Raw genomic sequence first — 22,148 nt, 5'->3', positions numbered from 1 at the left:
CATTACGGGAGCGACTAAGCACGCAGGCATGCCTGCTTGACAGTGACCAGTTTTACTCTCTTTTTCTCGCTATGCTTCATGTCACAATATTTTAAGTTAGTTTGTTTTAATTATAGATTGTATACTCACAGCAAACATTCAAACAGAAATAGGATATAAAGTGATAAAGGTCTCATTCCCTGCCCTCCCCACTAATTCCCATTGTTTCTAGGTTACCCTTCTAGTAGTTTTTACTTCTGTAGAAGGCTACTTATATATTCCTTTTTAAAAAACAAGCCAACATATGCCAACTGTTCTGCCATTTGCTTTTCTCAGTTTATTGCAATATGATTACATCTACTTTTATATCCCTTCTTTTTCTAATAGGTACACAGTCTTCCATATTTATGGTTATATAGTAATAGATTGAAATATAGGTGGACATTACTTTGCCACCAAAGTCCGTCTAGTCAAGGCTATGGTTTTTCCAGTGGTCATGTGTGGATGTGAGAGTTGGACTGTGAGGAAAGCTGAGTGCCGAAGAATTGATGCCTTCTAACTGTGGTGTTGGAGAAGACTCTTGAGAGTCCCTTGGACTGCAAGGAGATCCAACCAGTCCATCCTAAAGGAAATCAGTCCTGAATATTCATTGGAAGGATTGATATTGAAGCTGAAATTCCAATAGTTTGGCCACCTGATGGGAACAGCTGACTCATTGGAAAAGACCCTGATGCTGGGAAAGATTGAAGGCGGGAAGAGATAGGGACGACAAAGGAAGAGATGGTTGGATGGCATCACCGACTCGATGGGCATGAGTTTGAGTAAACTTCAGGAGTTGGTGATGGACAGGGAGGCCAGGCGTGCTGCAGTCCATGGGGTCACAAAGAATTGGACACCACTGAGTGAACTGAACTGATAGGTGGACGTTTATTTCCAGTTATTGTGTATACATGTATGTGTTTGCCAGCAATGCTTTAGGGAACATCCCTGGACGTGTATCTTTCTGTACCTGTGCAGGACACATGTGTATGTATGGCATAGATTGCTAGAGCTGGAGCTGCTGTGCCTTTCATGGCTTCAGTGGAGTTACTGCTCTCTTTTGGGGTGAGGCAGTCTCCTCTTGTTGTTCTGTCATTAAGTCGTGTTCAACTCTGCGACTCCGTGAACGCCAGGCCTCCCTGTCCATCACCAGCTCCTGGAGCTTGCTCAAACTCATGTCCATTGAGTCAGTGATGCCATCCAACCATCTCATCCTGTCTCCCCCTTCCCCTACTGCTCTCAATCTTTCCCAGCTTCAGGGTCTTTTCCAAGGAGTCAGTTCTTTGCATCAGGTGGCCAAAGTATTGGAGCTTCAGCATCAGTCCTTCAAATGACTATTCAGGACCGATTTCCTTTGGGATTGACTCATTGGACCTCCTTGAAGCCCAAGGGACTCTCAAGAGTCTTCTCTCGCACCACTACTACCGTGACCTCCTCTATATCTTCCCATTCTCCTCTTTGCCCTCTACAAGTCTCAGACCTTTATTAGACCTAGGATCACCATTGTTGTTTTTTTAAATATTTTTTAATATGGACCATTTTTAAAGTCTTTATTGAGTTTGTTGAATACTGCTTCAGTTTTATGTCTTTTTTTTTTTTTTTTTGGCCCTGAGGCATGTGGGATCTTAGCTGCCCCACCAGGGATCAAACCCACAGCTTGCTGCATTGGAAGTTGAAGTCTTAACCACTGGACTGCCAGGGAAGTCCTGAGGATTAACCATTATTTACTAAGAAGAGTTTTCCCTTTCACCGTGGGTCTTGTCCCTTCCTCTCCTTAGCCCCACGTGCATGCATGCATGCTCAGTTGCTTCGTTTGTGTCTGACTCTTTGTGACCCCATGGACTGCAACCTGCTAGACTCCTCTGTCCATGGGATTATCCAGGCAAGTATACTGAAGTGGGCTGCCATGCCCTCCTCCAGGAGATCATCCTGACCCTGGGATTGAACCCACATCTCTTGCGTCCCCTGCATTGTAGGCAGATTCTTTACCACTGAGCCACTGGGGAAGCCCCCTTAGCCCCACAGCCTGCCATACACCAGAGATCAAGCTGGCTCATGCCAGAAGCCCTTCTGCTGGGGAGCAGGGTCCGATGTCTGAAGCTGCATCCTTAGAGTTCAAGAGTAACCACTGTGCTAAGAAGGAGTGAGGCCTGGAGTCATCTTGCTTTTATGAGGTGGGAGAATTGAGGAGGTGAATGGAAACTCGATCAAAAGGAGAAAGTTCCTTTGCGTTAATCGTGCTGGTGGCAGGAGTTTTATGATACACCCGTAGTACGTAATACTCAACTGCAACTTCTAAAATTGCCTTGGGTAAAGAAGCAGGAAGCTGTTATGTTAACTGATTAAAATTGAATTTGGGGTGGTAAGTTTGTCAACCTTTCGAGCAAGAATTCATCACAAGCCTGTGACCATTAATCCTAAGGCTGCCCCATGTAGGGCACTGGGTTTCAGACTAGAGACACTGGGTTTCACCCATCTTTATGAATGATGTACGATCAAAGCTGCAGTGTCCCTGGTGGCTCAGTGGTAAAGAATCCACCTGCCAATGCAGGAGATGCGGGTTTGATCCCTGATTTAGGAAGATTCCCTTGAAAAAGGAAATGGCAACACACTCCAGTATTCTTGCCTGGAAAATCTCATGGACGGAGGAACCTGGTGGGCTACAATCCATGGGGTCACAAAGAGTCAGACTCGACTTAGTGACTAAGTAACAACAAATATTCAAAGCTTACAGATGTGACTCTATTGAGCTGTGAGGTACTGGACACCTGTCATTTTTCTGTGAACAACTTGCAAACCTTGTGTTTTTTTGGGGGGACTCCTCACTGTGAATCTCAGGACCTTCTCTCCCACCATGGGAGCCCAGTAGGTGTGTGACCAAGCTTGGCCACGTGATGCTCCTGGAACTTTAAAGCCTGAGGAGAAAGCGCAAGGACAAAGGGCCAGGTTCAACTTCACCTTGGTGGTGAGGCCTAAGACACCAGCAGTATCTAGTAGACAGGGTGATGATTAAGATGGTGGTGGACCCAACGGTGGTATCTTATGTATTCTGCAATCTTTATAATAAATTCTTCTCCTGCTTCCATTGGCCAGAGTTTATATGTGTTGTTCACAATCAAGAGGGCTTCCCAGGTGGCTCAGTGGCAAAGGACCTGCCTTCCAGGCAGGAGAGGTGAGTTTGACCCCTGAATTGGGAAGATCCCCTGGAGAAGGAAATGTCAGCCTACTCCAGTATTCTTGTCTGGAGAATCCCACGGACAGAGGTTGGGCTAGTCCATGTGCTAGCAAAAGAGTCGGACATGACTTAGCAACTAAACAAGAACAATCACAACCAAACACCCTGCTGAATGTATGCAAAAACAGACAAAACCCCAGAATGTCCTCCTTGGTCATTTCCCTTTCCAGATCTGGAATGATGGCCGTCTCACTTGAAGTTTTCAGACATTGACAACTAGTGGCCTCCTCTCAGCCTAACTCATCAAGGGGACCTGGGCATAGAGATCTTGATGGCAGGTGCTGTGGTGGCCAGTTCTCGATACTGAGTGAGGGTGACTGGTACCCCTACATAAGTGAAACTAGCAGATCGCGGATGCTTCAAATTAATAGTTTCGGTTTCTTCTTCCTCCACACTGTTTCCAATACTGCTGGAGAAGAGGCAAAGTTGGCAAATCTCAGCATCATCTCCTTTGCACATGTGAAGTTCTGATAAGAATGTTCATGATGATGTGTCAACAGCAGGCAAAGAAAAATAGGAGAACTGACAGTCATCGCTGTCGGCTGCACGTGTTAGCATCAACGCCTTCAATTATGATTTTATAGAATCATATCATGTTGTAACTGGAAGGGAACTCAGTCATTTGTTTCATGTTTATTGAGTGTCTTCTATGTGCCAGACACTATTTTAGACCCCGAGGATTCAATGACAGATACAAGAGTTTCTACCTTTAGAAAGCGCTAGGTTTTATGGCAAAGACAGAGAGCAAACATTGGGAGAGAGCCTCATTTCACAAATGAGCAAAGGCCTTGGAATTGCAGACGGAGTTGTGGCCGAGTTGAAAGCAGCAAAGAGGCCTCTTGGCTTCCTGTTTTCTCAGAAGGAACATTTACTAGGTAAACTTGAGTGGGAGCCAGCGTGCAGGTTTGAGAGATTTGGAGTAGCCTCTACATGCTCTGAAATAAATCACACACATGCGTGCACACACACACACATGCATACTGTAGAACAAGGATAAACTATCTTCCAGACAAGCCTTGATCTTTGGTCTCTAAGTGATGGCACAAGACAGACTTTAAACATTGTGATAACTGTCATTCCCTGACCCCACAGGTGATCAGATTAAGCTTTAAAATAGAAGACGTGATTACCCATCTCCAGTCTGTAATTGCCTGCTCACAGCTGTTATTAATAGCAGTAAAGCCATCCTATCCCGAGGGGGGAGAGATCGTACCCCATTACAGTATTTTCCCTAATGACCTCCCATGGCAGTGCACTCAGGGCTGCAGTGATGTGAAGTGTTTCCCACATGTTTGAACACTCAAGCCATGCTGCGTATCACACTCCTGCCCGTGCCCTGCTAAGATTTCAACCGTGATTTAGCACAAAGCCACCTTGTTTCTGTTCAGTCGAGTGCATGTTTTTAACGGCTGGAAGAGTTTCCTGGTAGGGAAGAAATAACATCAGTAATACCTAACATTTCCTAAGCACTTCCCGAGGGCCAGACATTGCTAACTGCTTTACCTGTGCTTTCTCACTTCTTACACAACCCTCTAAGTACGTGGATCCTGGAAACAGACAAATCCTGGCCCCTCCACTTATTAGGTGGGTGATATAAGTCTCTCTCCTCATCTATAAAGTGGGGATATAGCAGTAATGCTTATTAGAGTTCTTTTGAGATTAGATGAAATTAGTCATGTTAAGAACATTAAACGCAGAGCATAGATCCATGGTCATTACTTAGTAAATGTCAGCCTCTGCTAATATCTCCATGGACCACTGAGGAAATTGCTTTATAGAAGTTAAGTATCTTGCCTAAGGAAGGTCAGGACAATGAGCTACGGTTATTGCCCTCACATACTTTGGAATCTACTGGAGGTTCTTAAACAGGCCTGAATGTTGTAAGCCCAGATGAACCCAAAGAGCTGTTGCATTCAGAGACAGAATCTTTCTCTGTCATTTTTCCTTTTAAATTATTTCAAAAATCTAAAAAATATTCAAGCATTACCATATTGAAGCGATATAGAGAAAAGTCAGACTTTCTCACCTTTGACTCCAATAAGTTGAAAACAATTTCTACCTGTCTATGCATATTCAAGTATGTATGCATAATACATTTTAACATGTGTACATGTATTATATATGCTTATTTATGTATAATATATTTAAATAAACTCGTTACAAAATCCTTTTAATTCCCCTTTAAAAAATCTCAAGTAGTATCCTGCTATTCAACACGATCTGTGCCTTATTTTATTATATTTTTTCACTTCATGTATCATGGAGATTGATTCACATCATTTTATCATTTTAACATGATTGCATGATATTTTGGGTGTGAAGAAACCATAATTGATTTAACCCATCTCCTATTGATAGATATTTAGATTGTTTCCAGTTTATTGCTACAAAAATCAATGAATAGCTTTGCCTATATATTTTTGCAAAAATGCATGCATATATTTATTGTAGGACTTCCCAGAAGTCCGATTACTGGGCCAAAAGTTGTGTTGAGAAGTGTATGGAGATTATCAAATTATCCTCAGAGACATTGTATCAATTTGTATACTTCCTTCATAATGTATGTGAATGGGTTCAGGGTATTTTTTCCTTAGTTGTATGGGTGAGTGGCATGACTTCTTTTTGTTGCCTTATAGGCTTTCCTAGTGAGAGTGGGTGCTGTAATGAGGCCACAGTCATGAATTTGTCCACTCTGCAGTCAGTTAGCTTTGTTGTCCCCTTCATCAAGGTTAGTACTTTCCTGGTCAGTGAGTCACAATAGGGACCAGAGGAAAAAATGGACAGATGGGCAATATTCCTGACCATTTCTGGATTTCCTTAGAGTCTCCCTTTCTAACAGTAGAGAATTATCAAAAAATTGAAATGTTTTTAAAATAATATTATGTTTTTTAAGCTTCACTGTCACAAGACATGTTTATATCTAGTACAGAGCTCTAAACAATTTAGAAATAAAGGACTTATCCTTATTGTACAGAAATCGCTTTTAGTAGACTGTGAGCTCCTTCAAGACACAGACCATGGATGTTCACTATGGTATCCCCGAGGGTGTCTGGTGACAGATTAAGTGAATACTGAAAGAAAGAATAGTGAATACAGAAAGAATTTGGGAGACTTGGATATTAATTACAATAAATATTTATTTTGTGTATTATATGGTTTGTATTTCATTCATTCAGAATACATGTCAACTTGTGTTGGATATGCAGAGCAAGTTCATACTACAAAATGTAACCCAGCCGTCTATAGATAACAGTAAGCCCCAGTTTTCATTGGTTATGTTAGTTTCTTTTGATTTAAATTCAAAGTTATATCACCATTTAGAATAATATACATGTTTTACTGGTTTGGGTCACTCACTCCTTATTATAGTTGTTGTTTTTATCTGTCACATTGAATTTTTTATTTTTTTTCCAAAATCCAGTCCTTTCAATAATGTCATCACACAGTTGCTTCAAAGGAGCTTTGCGGATGATGGAGAATGCTCTCGGCCTTTCTGAATGTCAGCACATTCAACCAAGATTCCCAGCTTCTGAAAACTTGTCACATCTAATATACTTAAAAAGGATTTCATAAAGAGCTTATTGGCAATGATATGGGTATGGATTAGTAAACTATCCGCAGAAAGCTCAGGCATTCGGATCAAACTATTTGCACTGAAACCACAGTAGCATTTGAATCACACAACGACCCTGGGTGACTTTGCATGTGGAAAGCTCTGGGCCATTCTGGTTTCCACATTCATCTGGGTGGAACTGAGTACTAGGCAGGGGCTGCCCCAAGGCTGTTGAATATCACAGTGAAATCTGAGCCGGGATGAGGCAAAAATAGGTGAGGGAAGAGGAAGAGGAAGCTTTGAAGGGAGCCCCTCCTGGTCACCTAGAAGCATCAGTCCCCTCACGTCACCTGGAAACACACGCCTGGACCAGAGCCATGGTGTCACTCCCCGACCCGCTTGAACACCCTTTTCACGTAGAAGCAGAAATCAGGAAAGAGCCAATCCATGGGGAGAAAGGAAGTGACTCAGAGCAGTTGGCAAGCCTCCTCACCAGACTGATTCCCAGGAATTCCTCTGAGCGTAATATTGAGAGGGTGTGTGGTTCAAGCCGCCTTTTACTCCAGAGCCCTTTGTCCAAGAAGGACAAAATACTGCCAAAGAGTGACAAGTGTCACGCATCCAGTACGGGTCAGGCCCATGGAAACACTGAATTCTTCCTGGGAAGTAGGTCCTGTTCTTTTGTCTATTTTCTAAGATATTTTACCAAGCTTGATCAGTCAACCCCCATACCAGGTCAACGTCATCATTATCCCAGGTTTATAGCTGAGAAGCTAGCACACAGATGGTGACTGTGACAAAATTCCAGGAAATAAAGGACCTCAGGGTCAACAATCTGGTTACAAATGGGGAAGAGGGGACCGTGGTAGGAGTGTACCTTTTTGAAAAAAATTATTTTACTGAAGTATAGTTTATTTACTTATTTGGCTGCAGACTGTCTTAGTTGTACCATGTGGGCTCCGGAGCACGTGGGCTCAGTGGTTGTGTCATACAGATTAGTTGCTCCATGGCATGTGGGATCTTATTTCCCTGACCAGGAATTGAACCCAAGTCTTCAGCATTGCAAGATAAATTCTTAATCACTGGCCTACCAGGGAAGTCCCTAGTTGATTTACTAATACAGTGTTGTATTGATTTCTGCTGTATAGCAAAGTGATTCAGTTATATATATATACATATGTTCTTTTTCATATTTTTTCCCATTATGGTTTGTCACAGGATATTGAATATAGTTCCCTGTGCTATACAGTAGGATTTTGTTTATTCATTCTGTATATAACAGTTTATGTTGGCTAATCCCAAACCCCCAGTCCATCCCTTCCCCGTTCCCCCTTCCCCTTGGCAACCACAAGTCTAGTCTCTACGTCTGTGAGTCTGTTTTGTAGATAAATTCATTTGTGTCACGTTCTAGGTTCCAAATGTACAGGATATGATATGGTGTCTGCCTTTCTGACTCACTTCACTGAGTGTGATCGTCTCCCAGTCCATTCATGTTGCTGCAAATGGCCTGCTTTCTTTCTTTTTTATGGCTGAGTAGTATCCCATTGTATCCATGTAGCCCATATTTATCCATTCAACTGTTGATGGACATTTAGGTTGTTTCCATGTCTTGGCTGTTGTGAATAGTGCTGCTATGAAAATACGGGTGTACCTATCATTTTGAATTATAGGAATGTGTCTTGAAATTTTGCTCGCATAGCATTTTTACAGAATTGAGAAAACCTGAAGCATACATGGCTTCTATCCCCAGCTCTGTCTCCCTGGCACCAGCATGGCCCACTGTGACAGACGTGATTTTGCCAGAGGGTTGTCACTTATATACCAGTGGTGGCCCCGGCTAAGGGTTCAGGTTGCTGAACCTGAGGGGGTTGCCAGCCCCTCTCTGCTTTGTCAGAGCTCCCCATTGAACAATCTCTGAGCCCACCTCCTGTATGGACTCAGGGGACTTCAAGATTGAAAAGGACCTTGAGAGCTATTCAGTCCAACTCCTCCTTTAAAGGTGATGCAAAACAAATGTTGAAAGAGAAAAATTCATAGAGGTGGTTGCTTGGTAACCGAGAATGATCATTTTCATATGCAAAACCTGTACTCAATGAATTTGAGTGTGTGTGAGTGTGGAGAGAGAGGGGGGCTCATTTTTTTTTTTTCTCTATCACTTGGTACTGTGTAGGACATATAGTTAAAATACATTGCATTATTTTAACTCAGCTAATGCTTCCCAGGAGGCTCTGTGGTATAGAAGCTGTCTGCCAATGCAGGAGACTTATGTTCAATTCCTGGGTCAAGAAGATCCCCTGGAGAAAGAAATAGTAACCTGCTCCAGTATTCTTGCCTGGAAAATTCCATGGACAGAGGAGCCTGGCGGGCTGCAGTCCATGAGGTTGCAAAGAGTCGGACATGACTGACTGAGCACACACAGGCACGAATATCATTCATGAGTAGAAATCATACACGACTTTGGCAGTGAAAGGGAGCAAAGTCTAGAAGGAATGGAAACATGATTGGTTCGATGGAGAGTTTTTTTGTTCCTTTGCTCTGAAGGAACAGAAATATTCTTCTTTCAGATTCATTCTGGTTAACATTAGCATTGCTGTTTTAATAACAAAAGTTCCCTCTTTTCCCGGTGAGCCCAGTTCTCTGGGACATTTCCACAGTTCAGTCCATCCAGACGTTGTCTTTTTTTGTTGTTGTTCGTTTAGTGGCATGGTGCTTCTTTTCTGTGTTTTTTCTTTGTCATATTTGATATTCCACGAGTGTGTTCTCTTGGTTCATATTTGCGTGATCTGTTTCCTCTTTCTCTGATCCCCTCTCTTCAGCGTTTCCCACCGTGTTCTATTGTACTATAGACACGTCAATGGCATGGACATTCAGGCCCATGGACTTGGAAGGGGTAAAATTGTCCTGTATCAAAATAGTATTGCCTGAATGCACATTCAACGTTTGGACTCCATGCAATAGGAAATTGTTGAATTTTCATACTGTTATCTACCACAAGGGAAGCCTCTACTAACAAGTAATTCATCTAGCTCATTCCGCAGGTCTACTAGTCTGAATAAGAAAACAAGGCCTTGATGAACTCCAACTATAAGAAAACATGAATGCCAAGGAGCAGCCTGTTCACCTTCCCATGATCCCAGTCTCCCCCGGCTTCCTTCATCCTTCCTGAGATGCTCATACCTGGGTGGCCTATGGCAGCTGTGTGGCTTTGTGGCTTCTGAGCTTAGTTTGGTCCAACTCTTTGGTTCTGCTCCAGCAAGAGTCAAGGGGAGAAGGTGTCATGTCATGACTGGTGTTTTATTCTTCTTCCTCTCCTGTCCAAACCCACAGAGTCTAATCAGTACCCAGCAAGCTTTATTACAGAGTTGGCTTTCTCACTGACAACTTAATGAAAAGGGACCTTGACTCTCCTCTTTGTTTCTCTCCCTCCATTTCCTTGACTTTGACTGCATCCCACGTGAACTCACTCCCATAAATGGGATGGTTTGCTCTCTCCCATCCCCTGCTTGTGGAGATCTGGAAACAATTGCCTCGTCTGACACTTCTTTCCACAGCTGAACTTGTCTCAGTCAGACTGTGGTCTCTCCTGCTTCGTTGGCTATTTGTTTTCCTAACTCTGAAATGTGCTTCCACCTCACCCACCCCCTCCATCCTGTGTATTTTGTTTATCCAGTGTAGGCGGTTGCCAATATAAAAGGAAGAAAATGACCGGTTAGAGCTCTGAATAGTTTAGAAGGAGGGGGAAGATGGAGGGAGGAGGCCAGAGAAAGAGGGACGGGCCATTTGGAAAACTTCTGGCTGAATAAGACCTCACCAGCCAAAGATCTAGGATAGCTGTCTGTAGAGTCGACTGGCTAAATGCTGCCTCATGACTGCAACAGCCCATTTGGTGAAATGTGCTGTCGTTCCCAGTCCATAGGGTGACCAAAAGTGGGATACGACTGAAGCGACTTAGCACAGCCCAGCAGCGTCATTCCCCTCCCACTGCTAGTGTCTACCAGCTATTAATCATTTCCCTTAGGATTTACTTTCCTTTTTTCATTTTTATTTCAAGTGGTGGAGATGTTCTAGGTTTGTGTGTGTGTGTGTGTGATAGAAAATATGTAAAACTGAACATATAACGTAAAAATGTTTTATTTAACACAGAGCATAAATGTTAACCATTTTAAAGTGTACAATTCAGTGGCATTAAATATCACCACTGTTTCTAGAATTTTCTCATCATCCCAAATGGAAACTCTATACCCACTAAGCCCCCCCACCCTTTCCCCAGCCCTTGGTAACCTCTGTTCTATTTCTGTCTGCATGAATTTGCCTCTTTAGGAACTGAAACACAGTTTTGAAGTCTTAGCATCCTTAAACGGATAACAGTTGGCTCAAAGCCCCAGCACGCTTCTATCAGATTGTGGAACGAGCCATCTGGTGACTGAATCTTCCCTTAAATAATCCAGGAAACAGCCACGGTTCACCTGAATTACTCATACTATGGCTCCTAGCAGACAGTGTGACGTTCCTTTGTATCCTCTTTAAAAGCTTTGTTTTCTCCTTTCCCTTCTTTCATGGTACTTTTCAAATAGCTTACTAGAAACTGGCTTGTCATTTAAAGTTGGCAATTGCCCTGGTCATTGCTCCTAGAAGATTTTAATTCTTCATTTTTTTAAAGAACATTAAAGAAATTGAATTATAGTGGATTTGCAATGTTGTGTTAGTTTTTGGTGTACAAAAAAGTGATTCAGTTATGTACACACATATATATTCTTTTCCATTATAGGTTATTACAAGATATTTTATATAGTTCCCTGTGCTATGCAGTAGGGCCTTGTTGTTTATCTCTTTTTTATATAGTAGTTTGTATCTGCTAATTCCCTACTCCTAATTTATTCTCCCACCTTCCCCTTTGGTAACCATGTTTGTTTTCTATGTCTGTGAGTATGTTTCTGCTTTGTAAATAAGTTCACTTGTATCATATTTTAGATTCCACATTTAAGTGATATTATATATTTGTCTTTCTTTGTCTGACTTACTTCACTTCGTATGATAATCTCGAGGTCCAGCTATCTTGCTGCAAATGACAATAATATGTTTTAAAACAAGTTCCCTATCTTCCTTTTTTAAAATTGTGATAAAATATATAGAACATAAAATTCACCATTTTAACCATTTTAAAATGCACAGTTCTGAGGCATTAAGTACATTCACACTGCTGTGTGACCATCACCACTATTCATCTCCAGAACATTCTCATCCTCCCAAACCAAAACTCCGTACGTACCCATTAAACACAAGCACCCCATTTGCCTCTCCTCCGACCTCTTATCTTCACAAATCTGCCTATTCTATGTGCCTCATATAATTCCCTTTAATTGACGCAATGTCTAGAAATCCAACTCAACAGCAGAAATGGGATACCACATCAAGAGGAGAGGGGCTTGTTAAACTTCTAGAGTTTATCTTAGGCTTCTATTTTGACACAGCTGGACTTACAGAGATTTACGGCTTGGGGTTCATGGTTAAATATCAGATTTTTGAGATTCCTTTACTTTTATAAATGCTCACACTGGGTTAGTTGCTTCTAGGAATCAGGAATCAGATGGTTTATGTTTCTTTAACTATAGGCAGAGCTAGCTGATTTCTAAAAGGGAGATTATTTCCTCAAGGGACTGTTGACCTAGTTAACAGCTAGAGGGTGGATCCTTGGGCATATTCAGAGCACTTTCCAATGCCTTTGGGGTAACAGTGTAAATAACACCTATTTTCTTGGCCCAGGGTAAACAGAGGAACCTGACAGGCTATAGCCCATAGGGTCACAAAGAGTCAGACACAACTGAAACGATTTAGCACAGCACAGGATAGCTACTAGAACTGAAGCAGGCACTTAAGTAAGCCATCTCAGTCTTCTGGTTAGAGAAGTTGTCATCATTTTTTAGTTTTGGAAGACAGGTAGGAAGGAAGAAAGGATTTGAACTCGTTTTCTCCTATCTTGCTCCAGAATAGCAAGATAAATGTGCAGATGTGCTTAAAAATAATAAGAACAAGATCACAAAATGATTCTACTAGAATGCTCAGGTGCCATCTTCTCTCAGGAAGCATTAGCTGACCATGTGACCTGTAGCTTTTACCTCCTCTGCAGCCCTCAGAGGCTTTTTGGTCCCATTCATCTGATGGGGGCCAGCCATTGTCTGTGTTTAATGTCTGGTTTACTCTCTAATGAGATTACAAGCTCATCAAAGACAAGAGTCAGGTCTTCTCTGGAGTGTTTACCATTGCATCTGACCTGGAGCTAGCTTTCTTTAAGCACCAAACGTAGCACTTTGCCCACAGAAGGTGGTCAATCTTAATTTGCTGAGACTGTTCCTAGAAGGAGAAATATCTGATGTGAGCTCTCTGGACTTCTGTTTTTCTGAGTTCTCGTTCCTTATCATCACCTCCCCTTTCCTCCTCAAAACATGAGGGGTTTTCCTTTCTTCTATCCACAGTCCATGCTACCTGCCTAGAGCAGGGGCTCGCGCGCTTTCAGGGGCAGCTGTGGCGGACCAGAAAGAACACTGCATGAGGGGTCAGAAGGCGTGGGGCTGCGTTCCGGAACTTTACCTCCCAGAAAGGCCTTGGTGTGCTCATCTGTGAAAATAAGCATGGCAGTGCTTCCTTTGTAGGGTTGCCATGGGGATTACACATGGGCTAGGATGTCTGGGTGCATTTTGATCTGTAACGCTCTGCTGGGAGATGTAGGGTGGTTAGGGACGTGGCCTCGGGGACCGGCTCACCTGGGTGGGAAACTTGGCCATGTCCCTTAAACCCTGTCTCAGATTCTGGATCTGAAAAAATAGCAATGGTTATGATACCCGCTTTGCAGGCTTGTTTCTAAGACTTCAACAATGAATGTGTTTGTAGACCCTGGGCAGGGCTTCCCTTGTAGCTCGGTGGTAAAGAATCTGCCTGCCAATGCAGGAGACACAGGTTCAATCCCTGGGTGGGGAAGATCTCCTGGAGAAGGAAATGGCAACCCACTGCAGTATTCGCTTCATGAACAGAGGTGCCTGGTGGTTACAGTCCTCGGAGTGGCAATAGAGTTGGGCACGACTTAGTGACTAAACCACAGACACGTGGTAAGAAGCATGTGGATGACATTGATTATCGTGTAGTTATAACGAGGTGTTATTTTTCCAAAGTGAGGTGTCATTACTGAATGAAGATAAATTCCAGTCTTAGCCCCAGTTTTGTATTTTGTTCTTATCTTTTTCCCCTAGTTTGCAAGGTGTTTCCACTTGGATAGTTTATCGTCACCTAAATCTCTATGCCTAAAATGGAATATATAACCACAATCCTAATGTCTCCCCAAACCTTTGCTGCTATTCAACTCTACTACTGCTGGTGGTGGGCTCCATTCTTAGTTACCCATATTTACATTCTCATAGTTCTCCTTGACTCTTCCCCTACTCCCTCACCCTCTGGGTCTGAAACAGGATGTGCTGTTTCAAACATACTGAGGTTCAGCCAGAAGAGCTGGAGACAATGTCCTTTGCTCTAAGAGAATATTATGATTATCAATCAGCTGTTTTGGCTAGAATTTTCATAGAAAACAAATCCATCTTGTGTCCTTCCAGGATGTGAAAAAGTGGATGATTGATCAGCAACCGGTCGTAATAACAAACTTTCTGAAGATCAAAATCACACATCAAAGAACTCTGTGATCTCACTTTCCCTGTTTGAAAATAAAAACACAGATGCATTCTTGATTATGTATATCCTAATCCTTCTGAACTGTATTAAAAAAAATCTACCATATGATAAGCTTCACACGTGTTTATGGCTGCATTTTCTAGAAGGAATTTCCATTTCGATGTGTTGGTTCCCAGATCGTGTTACTAGTGAGTTAGACAGGATGGAAAATAAGCTATCAAGCTGACATCTTGGATGAATACAACTACAGATTAATGGGTAGGGGAATTCTTTCAAGGCTGTGAGGAAGTACACTGTAAGATGAGCAGTAATTTCATCAGAATATGCCAGAAGACACGGGCAAATTGCCAGGCTGGGATGTGATGGCAGTGAATACATTGGCTTTTGCTATCATGACAAAATGTCAAACGTTCTTTTTAAAAAATGATTGTATGGGTTCATAAGATGGAAAGAAAGAAAAAGATAGTAGTTGAGTTGCTGGTATTTTTTTTTTTTTATGAAATTGTTTCAAACAGTGATCAGAAAAGCAAGACATCTAATAAAATTATCTGGCATGCTAGCTTGTTATAACAGACCACAAAATAAAATCTTGTGATTTCTTCCAGGTCACTGTTACAGGAACCAAGAAGAAAAGACAAATATCATATGATATCACTTTTATGTGGAATCTAAAATATGATACAAATGAATTTATTTGCAAAAAAGGGGAACAGACTCACAGATATAGAGAACAAATTTATGATTACCAAAGGGGCAAAGATAAGTTAGGAGTTTGGGATGAACTTATACACACTACCTATGTAGGCCTTCCCAGGCGGCACAGTGGTAAAGAATCTGCCTGCCAATGCAGGAGACCCAAGAGACATGGGTTTGACCCCTGGGTTGGGAAGATCCCCTGGAGTAAGAAATGACAACCCTCTCCAGTATTCTTGATTGGAAAATCCCCTGGGGGCTATAGTCCATGGGGTTGCGAAGTGTCAGACATGACTTAGGAACTGAAGATTCACACATACACACTACAGTGTGTAAAAAAGAAATAATAAGGACCTGCCGCAGAGCACAGGGAACTATATTCAATATCTGGTAGTAACCTGTAATGGAGGGGAATCTTAAAAAAAAAATGTGTGTGTGTGTATATATGTATGCCCACATACAAACAGATATATATGGAGCTGCATCACTTTGTTGTTCACTGGAAACTGACACAACATTGTGAGTTAACTATACTTCAATTTTTAAAAAATGGTTTAAAAATTAAAAAAGGAAAGTTTGATCGAAAATTCAAATATTTAGCTTCTTTTATTTCCTTCGGCTATATGATCTCAGCCCACCACTTATTCCCAAGCCTCATTTGTCTGACTTGTAAAACCAGGATAATATAATAATGTTTATTCTCTTAAATCACGAAGCGGTTGTGATGATTACTTTAAATAAAATAGATGAAAAATCTTTGAAAAATTTAAACTATAAAATATCCTCTTTTTAGATATAATACTTTTTCCAGGGATTTACACCTTTTCCCTATCATATTTTTTACTGGTTCCAAACTTCCTCTTATCTTTTAGAAATGCTCAGCAAGTAGTTCTGTTGTTTATTAAGGAAGGAGATGAGCTTGGAGCTTGTTTACAGCTGTTACTGTGCACTTAAAATTTTCTTCTGAAATGCCTCTCTCTCTCCCAGCAGCCCTGCAGGACAAACAGAAAGTGCATTGAAGGTACATGATTGACCTGGGGGATACAGGAGGGAGCCCCGTTTTTATCCTAAGGAGACTAAGATGATGGATTAGAATGAGGTAAGTTCTTATTTTAGTGCTTTCCTTTAGGTTTGACAAGACATATTCAGAAATAGCCTAATAATGTTAACTGGCATATCTTGATTTACACACAGTTACTATTTGAAAGAGGAAGATCAGGAACCGCCATGTTTAATAGACTCTAAGATCCCATTGCTTCCAAGATGTGTCTCTATGTTGTTTCCTATAAGAAATAACACAAAATACCACCAATTACAATTTCAAGATATTAACGATTGAAAGCAGGCCCTGCTTTCAGAGCTTTTAAATCAAGAGAAACTGTATGACAGAGTTGATGAAATATGGTCATGTTCTGAGTGTCTACCATATCCAAGGAATGAATAAGGATATGCCTTCTTTATTCATTTAATTCTTTCAACAGACCCAAGAGGCAAGTATTCTTTTGCCCACTTTCACAGATAAGCAGGCCGAGATGCAGACAGCTTACTCTGCAAAATGACCCACAACTGATAAATAGTGATGCTGGAATTATGATCCAGGTCTGTCTGATTCCAAAGCCTGTAATGAATGCCACATTAGGTTTCACTGTACCTTGACCTGTCAGGAGGGCTTCCCAGGTGGTGCTACTGGTAAAGAACCCTCCCACCAATGCAGGAAACATGAGACACGCGTTCAATCCCTGGGTTCAGAAGATCCCCTGGACGAGGGAATGGCAACCCACTCCAGTGTTCTTGCCTGGAGAATCACATGGAAAGAGAAGCCTGGCCAGCCACAATTCATAGGGTCACGAAGAGTTGGACACGATTGAGTCGACTTACCATGCACACACAGCCTGTCAAGAAGCTTCATTCTTTCTCTTGGCAATTTAAGGCTAGGAAACGTTTGGCTGGCAATATTGTGCCCCACTAGACAATCTTCTCTTTATTTATTTATTTTGTTCTTGTTTTGGCTGCACCGCATGGCACGTGGGATCTTAGTTCCCAGATCAGAGATCGAACTCGTGCCCTCCGCAGTGGAAACACAGGGTCTTAACCTCTGGACCACCAGGGAAGACCCATCCTGCTTTTAAAATCATGAGTCACCTTTGACTTGCACTGGATGCCTGGCCCCAGATTTAGATTAGATCCAAGAGATCGATTTGCTGAGGTCTCTTCCCGTGGATGGACTGCACGTTCTGCCCTCAGTGGAGAGAAGTCCACTCCAGCAACGTGACGGTGGTGAGACACCTGGGTGCCACAGCCAAGGGGCTGAGGCAGGCAGCTTCCCAGGGCAGTGCTTCTTCACGATGCCATTTTTATTGTGCATGAAAAGTGTGCAAGTCAGAAACAACAGAGAATATAACACACACCCGGTGCCCACTAGCCAGACGCAGCAGATGTCCACGTTTTACCATAAGTGCTTCGGCGAAGCCAAAGTCCCTTCTGTTCCCCTTCCCAGTTCCATCGTTCCATTCCCTCCTTCCTTAGATGTCAGTCGCTGCCATCATGAATTTAGCGTGTCTCTTTGTTTTCCTACTTAACATAATAGTATACATTTAAAACATTTGCAGAGATGGCGGCGTGTTATATTTATCATCCTATAAATGTCTTTGTTTGCTTCACATTATGTTCCAAAGATGTCACCGTGTACCATGTTGGTTTGTATGAATCCAGTTCATTCAACTTTTGCTTATTGTTTCGTAGTGTGACTATACCACAAAATCTATCAATTTCCCTATTTTTGGCTATTATATAGAATGTTAGGGCTTTTCCGAAGGCCCAGCAGGTAAAGAATCTGCCTGCCATGTAGGAGACACAGGAGACTTGGGTTCAATTCCTGGACCAGGAAGATCCCCTGGAGTAGGAAATGGCAACCCACTCTTGTTTGAAAAATCCCGTGGACAGTGGAGCCTGGTGCACTAATATATATATATAAAGTGTCACAAAGAGTCAGACACGACTAAGTAACTAGGTACACACACACACACACACAGAATGTTATAGTCAACCTCCTTCTGCACATAAGGGACATTTCCTTTAGTGTGTACACCTAGAATGGTTAACTGGGTCACAGGCCATGTGAGTTTTCCATATTGCCAAATGTTCTCCAATGTTTGAGTTGGTTTCTACTCCTGTCAGCCATATGTGAGAATTCCCATTGCCCGTCTTCAATAACACTTGGTATCGGTCAACTTTTCAAATTTTGTAAATCTGATGAATGGGAAATGGTAACTGTTGTTTTAATTTATTGGTGAGGTTTTATTTCCGACAAGCATCAGGGCTCATCTGAATGGCCTGTAACCACAGCCCCGCAAGTCTCGGCCTCCCAGGGTTTGTTATCACGCTATCCACCCTCACCTCGGTGTTTGCAGCAGACAGAGAGGTAGCCGGCCAGGGTGTGGCCAGCAGTGTGTGTGGGAGGTGTGTCATGTCCTGAGGCTGATGACTGCCTCTGTTCCCACATCCTGTTAGTCTGCAGGACTGCAAGGCCATAACAAATATTGACCCCAATTTTCTTAAGTGTAGGTTTCTCTCTGTTAATTGGTTAGGGACATTTAGGAGCCTGATGAGTTTGTGGAGTAGAAAATGCCTCCAGCCATAGGGCCTTGGAGGAAGATTTCCTGCTTCCGGATAAAAGCAATATTTCTTGGGATTCCCCTGGTGCCCCAGTAGCTGACTTCGCCTTCCAATGAAGGTTCGATTCCTGGTCGGAGAACTAAGATCGCACATGTCTAGCAGCCAAAAACAAAAGCAAAACATAAAACAGAAGCAATATTGTACCAATTTAAGATTTTAAAAAATGGTCCACGTTAGGACTTCCCTGTAGCTCAGATGGTAAAAATAAATGGCCCACACTGAAAAAAGAAATTTTAAAAAAAGCAATGTTTCTTAAGAATCTGTGCCCACAAGACATGGTGGCAATAACTTGTTAGTTAGGATTCCCCCTGGATTCTCAAGTCCACTTACGAATTAGACATTATGTAGCGTGAAGGAAACTGCACTTGGGGTACTTAGCTGATCTCAACTCCATCTCTTAACAAATAGATGATCTGGGAAAACATCTTAAAGCCACATTTTTCTCATCTGCAAAGAGGTGATGATCTCAACGCCTACACTATAGAATTGTTAGGATTGGATGAGGTAACGCAGACACGGGTAAGGGCTCTTTGATTACCTATTTGTGGTAATAACTATCTGATTTAACTGACTCAACTTTTAGTAACTGGGAACTCTCAAATAAATACCTTGATTTCTTGCTTCCCTTTAAAAAAAAAATCAAAGCTCTGGTAACACTGGACCAGATCCTGTGTATTTTGATAATCCTAGGAGGCCCTCTGGACGGTCAGGCTTTCTTTTATTTGTCATGCCCCTCCTCCCACATTTATTTACATCTCCTGCTTGGCCCTTGGGGGAATCAATTTGCAGCTTCCCTGATTGCCCGTGTTCAAAGTTCCTTCATGAAGATTAAGCCATTGTTCTCTGAGCAGGTCCTTGGGGATCCTGCCTACTGCTTCCAGGGATGGAGGGGACAGAGAAATAATATTTGGTGACTGGCCGGCTCTGTGCCGGATATTGTGCTCTGTACTTGACATGCCCTGTATTATTTAACCCTCACAGTAGCTGTGAGGTATTGTGTGTACTATCATCCTCACATCCATAATAAAAGATGCGTATGACAAATGGTGAAGCAACCTTGATGAGTTGAACAAACTGTGCCAGGACATGCCACTACAGAGAGACAGAACAGGGGTGTGATGCTGGCTATTTAGAACACCTAACCTACTCATGATACTGTGCCAAAGGAGAGAAAATTAGCTTATCAAAGATTTGGGGGTTCATCGCTATTAAAGTGAAAGTGGTAGTCACCCAGTCTGACTCTGCGACTTCATGGATTGTAGCCCGCCAGGTTCCTCTGTCCATGGGATTCTCCAGGCAAGAATACTGGAGCGGGTTTCCACTTCCTACTCCAAGGGATCTTCCCAACCCAGGGATTGGTGGGCAGGTTCTTTACCAGTAACACCACCCGGGAAGCCCTCCTGACAGGTCAAGGTACAATGTGGCATTATAGGCTTTGGAATCAGACAGACCTGGATCAAAGCCAGGTCTCCCGCATTGCAGGTGGATTCTTGACCACTAGCGCCATGTAAGGCTCCACCTAAATGTTCTGACAGTTGTTGCTTATTTTCAGGTCTGTTTTTGGAAGAGGTGAACCAGGATCACCCAGAGAACAGGCACACGTGAGAGCCCCAGGGAGTTATTTTCTTTGCCTCACCTGGAGCTACCTCCTCCTTCAGTGGCCATTTCCCTCAAGGACCAAGAGACCTCCTCAGATGAGGTGTGCATGTATCTTCGGGGAAGGTTATAAGTTTGGCTGTGTCCCAACACGCTCTGAGGCAGAGGTTTGGGGCTTAGCCAGTCAGACTTCCTTTCAACCTGTCTGACTGAGACTTCCCAGCAGAGCTCTGGAAAGTCAGAGAAAATGTCACCTGGAGTGTTTGAGCAAGCAGAAACAGGATGTATTTCACGTCGAAGGTAATTACACGGTGGGTGTGTAGTAAAGGGGACTGAAGCCATTGAAGTCACACAACAGAGATGCCTCCGATTGGCTGAGGAATGTTTCTCTGTCATGGATAAATATTTTGCAGCAGTTACCTGGGTGAAAACCAGCTTCCTGTAAAGGATTGATTAAAAAAAAAAATACTCTTGAGGGCTGAGTGCTCTGTAATTATTTCCCAGCTAATGGTACCAACTCAACTTTATGCAAAGGGAAGTTTCAAAAACCATCTTCATCCTTCAAGGACCATTCCCAAGTGTGTAACTATTGCTTCACAGCTTCAGAGCTGAGAACCACTTGTTCCCTTGTTCTTCAAACAGAATTCACAGCTACAGAACCCTCCTTAAAAAAAGAAAGCCATTTAATTTAGCCCTCATAATGTAGCTGAAAGTCCTGTGTGTGATCTTAGAAAGCAGAAGGCTTAACACCGAGATCCTTGGCCAGGGAACTTCTGTAAGCCGTTGTTTTCACCTCCATAAATAAGATAATATGTCTATTTCTACTAGGTGTAGTGAAGTTCAAGCGGGATTGTGTTCCATTAGGCAACAAACATTGAGTGTTGGTAATGTACCTGGTACTGTGCTAGATGCTGGGACCAAAAAATGAAAGGATCCTTCAGCCTCAAGAACTCCCTGTGTAGAGGGGACAGACCCTTCAACGAGTGATGGGTTCCATACTAAGGGGAACCCGTGGGGGCGCAAGCCCATTCCTTGGACAGGATCCCCAGGAGGCCCACGGGCATCACTCTGGAATGACAGCACGTGGGAGGTGGCCCCAGGCTGGGTCTTGAAGGTGTGTAGGTCCACCGGAAACAGACGGGGACGGCCGGAGGAGAACCGTGGTGGGTGTGAAGCAGCGTGGGGGTTACCCGCAGCCCTCTCGGGTGGCTCAGAATTACCCGGGACACAGGGCAGGGTTGGGGCGGGAAGATGAAGCTAGGGAGGAGAGGAGGGAAGGCAGGGTGGGCAGAGCCAGCCTGCGCGCTGCCGGTGACTCGCCTGGGTTTCCTGCTGTAGGGCCAGCACTGGAGGAAGGAATACTGGCAAGCGTTAACAGGGTGAGTAAGGGACAGCTGAGGCTGTCCCGGTTTGCCCTCATCACGTAACATGGAGCCGGTCGACGGCTGCCCAGCCAGCTATGTAGAGCAGGCCTCCTCTGGACCTTGATCACTCCCAAATCTGCTCCTTTACAGAGTCAGGTACCTATTTTAAGTGACTTCTCGCAGCCGTCCGCCTGTCCTTCCCATCCCATGCCCTCACCCTGCCTTGGACTTGTCCTCAGTCAGGATCACAGAGGTGCTGGACCACACCGTCCAGGGCGCCGTGTGCATAGTTCACTCTCCCTTATTCTCGCGAGAGTTCCCAGGCCCCAGACAAGGC

General features: G+C 43.1%; 1 long non-coding RNA gene across 1 annotated transcript in view; it reads left to right on the top strand.

Moving 5' to 3' along the window:
* The window catches only part of LOC120883194, a 66,581-nt gene extending 45,393 nt beyond the window's left edge, over positions 1-21,188 (top strand). The window contains exons 2-3 of the long non-coding RNA XR_005725708.1: positions 16,167-16,275; positions 20,404-21,188. This is a non-coding gene — a long non-coding RNA (uncharacterized LOC120883194). The remainder of the gene's footprint in view (positions 1-16,166; positions 16,276-20,403) is intronic.
* The last annotated feature ends 960 nt before the right edge of the window (positions 21,189-22,148 follow it).

The sequence above is a fragment of the Oryx dammah genome, unplaced genomic scaffold, assembly GCF_014754425.2.
Source record: "Oryx dammah isolate SB20612 unplaced genomic scaffold, SCBI_Odam_1.1 HiC_scaffold_24, whole genome shotgun sequence".
Lineage (NCBI taxonomy): Eukaryota > Metazoa > Chordata > Mammalia > Artiodactyla > Bovidae > Oryx > Oryx dammah.
This window is presented reverse-complemented; position numbering and strand designations above follow the sequence as displayed.